This window comes from Bidens hawaiensis, unplaced genomic scaffold (assembly GCF_021521415.1).
Source record: "Bidens hawaiensis isolate Kalapana, Puna unplaced genomic scaffold, B.hawaiensis_p1.1 tig00026897_1, whole genome shotgun sequence".
In the NCBI taxonomy this organism is placed as follows: Eukaryota; Viridiplantae; Streptophyta; class Magnoliopsida; order Asterales; family Asteraceae; genus Bidens; species Bidens hawaiensis.
Window position 1 is genome coordinate 142,256 of NW_027494341.1, and position 8,060 is coordinate 150,315.

At 37.6% G+C, this 8,060-nt stretch overlaps 1 pseudogene across 1 annotated transcript; it reads right to left on the reverse strand.

Annotated features, from left to right (window-relative positions):
* Positions 1 to 3,526: 3,526 nt before the first annotated feature.
* LOC143574311 (zinc finger A20 and AN1 domain-containing stress-associated protein 8 pseudogene) lies at positions 3,527 to 6,307 on the reverse strand (annotated as a pseudogene). The gene is made up of 3 exons (XR_013142572.1): positions 6,192 to 6,307; positions 5,992 to 6,042; positions 3,527 to 4,217 (listed from the first exon to the last, which is right to left on the reverse strand). The product of XR_013142572.1 is annotated as a zinc finger A20 and AN1 domain-containing stress-associated protein 8 pseudogene (transcript).
* Between the last annotated feature and the right edge of the window lie 1,753 nt (positions 6,308 to 8,060).

Consider the following 8,060-nt stretch of genomic DNA (forward strand, 5'->3'; position numbering starts at 1 on the left):
CACGTCAGACTCCTCGGCGGTAGCCTCAAGATCATGAACAGAAGACATGTTTTGGATGTAAAGAACGATTTCAGGAGAATGCTCGACAGAAAAGTTAAGAGTATTCGCCGGAAATCGTTTAGAAGAAGAAGAGAGGTGAAACTGTGAGTTGAGATGCAACCTCTCCTCCCTTTATATACTCATCGCAATGAATGCGATGACTTTAATGCGGAAGAGAGAGGAAAACACTGGTGCAATGAAACTATGACACGTGGAAAAAGCAAGCTGGCAACAGCTGTTGACAGGACGCGTGCCGTAAACTTCGCGGCCACGCGCCCGAAAACTCGCGCCCACGCGCCTGAAAAAACGTCTGGAATGACCATATACTGTCACGTCGCCATAACTTCCTGCACGTCCTAACACTGCCAGAAAAAACCGTCGGACGACGTTTCAACAGTTTGGACTGTTCTTATCCTTTCACCAACTCTTCGAATTTCAAAAAGATTCAAAAAGATTCAAAAGCGGGACTATACCCCTTACCTTGGCAATCAAGTAACTATAAGACAGGTGCGAGTACAGTGTTAAGGCAAAACCCTTCACATACTTAGCACCTGCAGGGAATTGAAGCCAAGAATACCTCGGCAACCAAGTAACTATAAGACGGGTGCGGGTACAGTGTCAAGGCAAAACCCTTCACATACTTAGCACCCGCAGGGAATTGAAGCCAGGAATACCTTGGAAGTAAAGTAACTATAAGACGAGTGCGGGTACAGTGTCAAGGCGAAACCCTTCACATACCTAGCACTCCGCAGGGAATTGAAACCAAGAAGGATCTTCTGGGCCATGCTTGCGGAAAAGGGAATAACATCCCCACATAGCGGAACGTCGAGAACTAGATTGTTTGAAGCTCCAAGATGGAATTGGTTGTTTTAACATAATTGATCACTATGTTCAAAACTACCAAAACCTCAGGGAGAATCTATACAAGTGGAACTCAACGCTCCTGACTTACGAGGAGGTTACAGACCTACCCGCATCATACCCAAAGATCAAGCAGAAAAGTCGGGAATTTCTGCACGTGACATTAGGACTTCCGCGGGAAGAATCCCCATGGAAAACCTTAAAACTAAACCCTTTTCAAAACCCTTTGCTTAAGTCCAAAAGTTCACCTCACTTATTAACAATTCATGAGAAGAACATTGGACTGGGGGGACTTGAAGAGGTAGGTCCCAGCAGAGCCCAGTTGGACCCGCAAGACTCACCTCAAAGAGGGACGTCTGCGCAGTTGAACCCGCAAGACTCACCTTCAACAGGGACGTCTGCGCAAAGGCTAAACTCGCAACTCACCTTGAAGAGGGACGTCTGCGCAGAAACCAACTGGATCCGCAGGACCCACCATGCTCAGAGACGTGACGTCCTTACGCGCAGTACGCAAGCTGTTCCCGCAGGAAAAGCCTCACAATGGTGAAGTACCCCGCCTGTTCCCGCAGCTGCGGATACAAGCCATCAGGGAAGGCTACCCGCGCAGCAAGGCTACACGCACAAGGCACTTAACTCTTAAATAATTCAGTAATGTCACCTGAAGAATGAGTGAGCAAGCCGGGAACACTCCCGCACAAATGAGCCAGTCCGTACGATACTGGAGGATCTTTTGTACTGTACCTGACGAGGTATGGACAAAAGATCTGACCAAAGATACGACAGCTCACTGACAACAGTATGACGAGCAGCACGCTCTTGTACTGTATGTCACTATCAGCCGCTGCCTACTCACCAACCTGTCGGAGGACTTGCATAGCCTGCAGTTGGTGGAACAGGAATAGTACACAGCCGGCCTGGTCACTATCAGCCGCTGCCTACCCACCAACCACCAGCATGGCACGTGCGTAGCCCACAGTTGGCAGAACAGGAATACTATTCAGCCGGCTGTACCTGCTTGGAAACCTACCTTCGGCTATAAATACTCCAACACCTTGGAATGGTATGGATATATTACATTATCTGATATCTCATTATCTTATCTTCTCTAGCAATCTCTTAATATACACTTATATTCAAGAGCAATCTAGTCTGATTCTCACGCCGGAGGGTGGTCACAAGGAGGTACCCCCCCCCCTTCTCAGTGACGAGCTCACGGTGTCTGTTTTGCAGGTCATCAGAAGAACCATCTTTGCCGGACCTAACCCCTCGTGGGAAACATATATTTAACCCCCAGATTATCCGTAATCTGCCCGGGATCAATTAGTGTTTCTTCACACCTCTTTTGCTTTTATGGAATTATTAGAGGCCACGGCCAACTAAACCTTTGCTGTTTCCCCAGCCACCCACCCCACCCACCCCACCATCTTGTCTCTTTAATTTTAACATACTAAAAAAGTTTACAAAAGATACCCTTATTCACCAAACTTGATTAATTATTACCCTTTAGCTATTATACAAAACATGTAAATATTATATCTTCTTGTAGCCTTGTAAGAATAAACTAGCCTGTACATATACTATTTTTTAATCTCATAATAGCACATAAAACTTGAATCAAGTGAGTTTATATGTTGATTCGCGGATAGTTTATCAGCGGTTGACAAAAAGACATTTTTGGGATGCATAGATACGAAAAATAGAGACTCGAATATAATCAGTCATTTTGTATGAGCAGACAAAAATACATTCTTTAAGAATATGCAAATATAAGAATTAGATACAAAAATCTGATCCGTAGATCATGTTCTTTGTATATTGTGAAAACGATGTTTATAACAGGTTTTAACTCAAATTGCCAAGTTGGTGAACTGGTTGGTCTAGTTGGTTGATAGTGATGCCAAATGATCAGTCATACTTTAAACGGGTTTTAGTTTTAAATCTACTAATGGTAATGATTAAATTTGAATTTGCAAGCTTGTATACATGTTTCGCGGTTAGGGGTCTAAATTAGGTTATAGATGTTTCAATGTACTTAAAAAGGGATGTCTATATCTCCTAAATTAACTTTTCAGATATCTGCTCATTGTTTCTAGTCTCTCAGTCAATCTTTACTATCTCACCTCTCACACTTTCACCTACAAGTGCACCAACAGGTTCCAAAGTAATAACCAGTTTGGTTTGAAACCAGTTTCAAGCCAGCTTTTGGCCGGTTTTTAACCAGTTCGGTTGGGTTTAACAGTTTTGCAACCGGTTTAAATGGTGAGAATTATAAACAGGTCCAGAACCTACAGCAGCTATCGGTTCCAAACCGGTTTGGTTCCGTTTCCAGGTCAGTGCACACTCTACTTTCAACCCCTACAATAGGAAAAAGCTTCCGCAAACTAGTCACATGCCATATAAAATGCAGTCAAGGTGTTACCACATGTCCACATTCAACAAAATTATAGAGCATTGCGTTGTTGAATGATGTAAAGCCTAGAATAGGCATACCAAAAAAGAAACAATTATATTTATTAAGACCCATTTTATTTAATTTGGTAATGACCTGGAAGGGTAACATTATCAATCTGCATCACGACACAGTCACGAGACAAATACAAGATAAACCACATATTACGTCCCGATCAAACCAAAGCATAAAACAACCACTTTGATAAAACAAGATTCATTAGTTCTTTGGTATGCAAAAGGCCATGCCACCCTAAATATCATCATTTCACCACACACCAAAATCACATAAAACCAAACTATAACAAGCCAAATATCACCAACCAAGATTCCATTTCTTACCTTCATCATATCTTGTCAAGCTTTTCTGCCTTAACCACCGGGTTAGATTTAGCTATCGCGTCCTTTGCAGTTGCCCGATAGTCAAACTGACAATCATGCTTGTCTGAGTAACGATGCGCAGAACAGAAAGCATGCCCACATCGACAGGTAAAACCGGTCAAGCCCACACGTTTCCTGCATGTGGTGCACCTTGAAGGACCCTGATTCGGACCCTGACCTTGACCATCTTTGGGCTTCTCACTGCTCTCGGCTTGAACGTGTGCAGAAGATGGTTGGGTTGATAGGGCTGCCTCTGAGCCTTCTGAAACGGGTGGGACCATGTTGATGTTTTGACCATTGACTATGTTCTCGATAGAAGATGCAGCAAGTTTAGCCTCTTGTTGCTTCAAGATCATGTCTTTGTGACACTTTGAACACATGTTCATGGTTGCGGGTGTGCCAAAGAATCCACAATTGTTGACACAGAGGACCGGGGCATCTAGAGTGGCTTGGCATCCGGTGTCGTTTTTCTCCATTGTTCAGCCGTCCTGCATAGCATTTTTAATGTAAAAGACATTTAAGGTAGCAAAACAGACGGTTTTGGTAATTATGTTTACAGTTTAGTGTGTTGATATATTTACAGAAACTATATTACTATAATATCAATATGATCTTTTAGATCAAATGACCCTGTTTAACCAATTTCCTTTTTTACTAATCACTTCAATCCAAGCCCTTTGGTCCGTTAGAGATGCAACAAAAGTACATAACCAAACCCGTTCAAAAATCCCAAAAAAAAAATACAGAATTGGGATATTCAAAAAATAAAATAGATGACCATGACAAACTTAAGTAAAATCAAAAGACATATTAGGTAGAAGAATTTCAAACTATTACTATCCTAAAAGTAGCATTTACAAGAAGCTAATAAGTGCGCCACTAATGTTATGCAAGAATTATACTAGAAACCAAGATATGCGCGTGATTTGGTAAATATATCAACATGTAATTCTACCGTAATAATACCATAAATGAAGGTAGATCATAAAACTTAGGAAGTGTTGTGATGGACTTGGGCATAATTGTACGCAATCATCAGACCTTTTATTAAAACTTAGATGAAGATTGGATTACTAGTTTAAGTAAGATATAAATAAGAGTTAAGAAAACCTATAAATAGATATTAGAATATGTGAAGAGCTATAAATTTTATGCTTGATTCAAAACCCTAAAAACACGTATGAAGACAAGAAAAGAGTTCAACGAGAAGACAATCTCCATTCAGTTTTTCCTAGCTTTTTATTTTCTTATATAATATTTTGTATTATATAAGTCTATATGTTCCACAGCTTCACAAATCTTCCTCGAAATAGAGAAATAACAATTACACGATCTAAATCTTTATGGTACATTATTGTAGGAAAAGATGAATCTGAAAGAAAGCTTCAATCACATTGACCAAACAAGTCGTCACGTTTTAAATGTGACCAATTCATTCACTACTTTTCATACATTCAACGCAGCAGAGAAAATGAAAGTTAATCAAGTTTATTCAGCTTCTAGATAGAGTCAGCATTTTGATCTTTACCGATGTCCAAACTTCAAATAGTAACACAATCGAACTTTAATTCTAGACAATATACTAGTTAATCAAGTTTCTTGGTATGTTCGCAAAACACCAAATCCAAAAACATGATCAAACAAACAAAACTTAAACCCATAGCAGAGATCAAAAGCATATTATACATGGTCACTTCACCTTAAATCAGAAGTATGCTACAATCTTATACGTCTACCTCATGCTGTCATGCATACCGTATAAAAAATGTAACAGAGACGCGCTAAAGCTGTCAACTTTCAAATACATACTACACAAAATGTCAAAATCCCCTATTTATTTAGCAATTTGTAACAGTTAACCTAGATATTTATCTCTTGCTATAATTTTAGAACAAAAAAACAAGTAACATATTAATTCATGACAACAAATATTTAAACAAATTTATTATGCAACCTTAAGTTTATCCCATATTGAGGATATATCCAATTTCCATCACCCAAATTCATTGCAAATTGCAATACCATAAAATAATAATAATAACAATCAACAATCATTACATCCACTATGCCAAAAAGGTCCATTTCTTTCTATTACAGCTAATCATCTTCAAATTCAATATCAATTGATCAAATTCCACAAATAATATCAAACACGTAACCCATATGATATTATATCATATCAATTGGCCATCAAAATCATTCAATTCCAGTAACAATTGAAACAAACACAAACGAATCATCGATCAATTACAATTTACACACCTGTTCCTGAAGCGAGACCAAATTCAAGCAGCGAGTCTTCAATTCCAACCCCTTGAATCAATCCAACAAAAAAACACAAAATTAGACAAATCGAAACACAATTACAGTTACAAATTACAATTAACACATATCAATACATATATATATATATATATGTACGTATATAATTAACAAAAGGTTTTGAAGGTAGAGAGAGAAACCCTAGGGTTAAACGAGAAAATTGCCTGACTGACAACCAGAGATAGATATTGATATAATAATAATATTAATAAAAATTAATAAAAAGATGGTGCTCTTTATGGTGGTTATATATATACGTGTATATATATGTGGAGTTGTGATCCGGTGTGTGTTAGATGGGGTTGTACGTGTCAAGATGTGAGTGGTTGGATGGGAGATAAGTACAAGGGGTGTTGTGTTTTAGCCAATGAGAAGTGAGGTGTAGGGGAGATGAGGTGGAAGTGAGTGTAGGGGATTGGAACCGGGTAGGATGGTGGGTTACGCATGTTACCCCGGATCTTCGTTCTAGAATTACTACTGACTGGTACGTGGCAGTCATCATTGTTTATTTTTGGCATTGATGTACGATATTAGTATTTCAGAAATATTTATTTTTACAATAGTTAGTGTTTTTGATTTAACATAAACATTAAAATAGTTGATTTTTAAGGTGATTTATTGTTATTTTAGAACAATTTCGTATAAATGTGACGACTTACATGACAATATGTTACGTGAACAAGAAGCATGTGTAACATAGGGATGAGAAAACATGGGTATCAACTGAGCATTTTAAATTGTTATTGTCTTACCGGTACGATGTATTTAAAAAAATATAATTGGTACTGTTATCTACTTAAGTTTTTCCTACGGCATCGGTACCGGTACCGAACCAAACATTTTCGGCACCAGTACATGTACCAAGTTGTTAAGAAATTCAAGTGCGGTACTGATATTGTACCGAGCTCATTCCTAGATTGTAGCAAGTACGGTGTAAAGAACAAATAGATTAAATGGTATGAGAGTTTCTATCACGTAACACATTTACCTTTGTTATTTGTACATATGTCGCGTGCCAATAACTTTATACTTACGCTCATGTTTTATCCTATTGTAATCTCTTTGTTCTACCACTTTATATTGTTCAAATTTTGACAAATGCTTTCGTGACTGTATTTCCTTCGTTTTAGCATGGTTGTTAATGTTTCAAACAATGTGTTATCATTGTTATTATGAAACAGTCAATTGAAACGATTTAAGTTAGTTAAAGTGTGATGTTATGCCCTTTTGTTTCTATTCAATTGGTTATTTATGTTTTTCAACGTTTCAAGCAAAGCGTTTTACAAATGCTATGTTGACATTGTGACCATAATAGGTTGTTGACAATTTTTTATATATAAAAGCTTTAAGCAAAGCATCTTTTTATTGTTGCTATGTTTACATTCTGACCATAGTAGCTTGATGCGTTAAAACTTTAATTAGCATTATTGAAAAGAAGACATGTGTGAAAAGTGAAAGTAGGTTGTTGATAATAAAAAAAATATGACACATGACATTATTAACGTGGTTGGGGACGTTGTTAGCAATAAACATAAGATGACATGACACGTATGGTTCTAATCACGGTTGGGTATGTAGTCATGTAGACAAAACAAACGGGGCATCTCATGTGTAAATAACCCAAATAACCACTACAAACATCACTTCAGTAGCCACATTTAAGTCCCAACTCTAAAGTATTTGGTATATGTGAACGGAAAACGGAATAAAATAGATAATTCATACAGAATGGAAAAACAACTATGCTCAATAACTACATACGAATACTGGGATAGAATGAACAATTCCACAAAGAACGTGATTATTTCTATTCTAATGATTTTCATTCCTTTGGACATGAGTATTTTTTTTTCTCATTTATTCAAGGAATGACAAGTTACATTACAATTTAGCTTTTTTTTTTCCTACTTTAAATTTATAATAATTTTAAATCATAGGTAAAATAATAGTTTTAATTGAAACGTTCTTTTAAATCTTTCAAACTTAACTTCCATTGTCACATTGCTTTA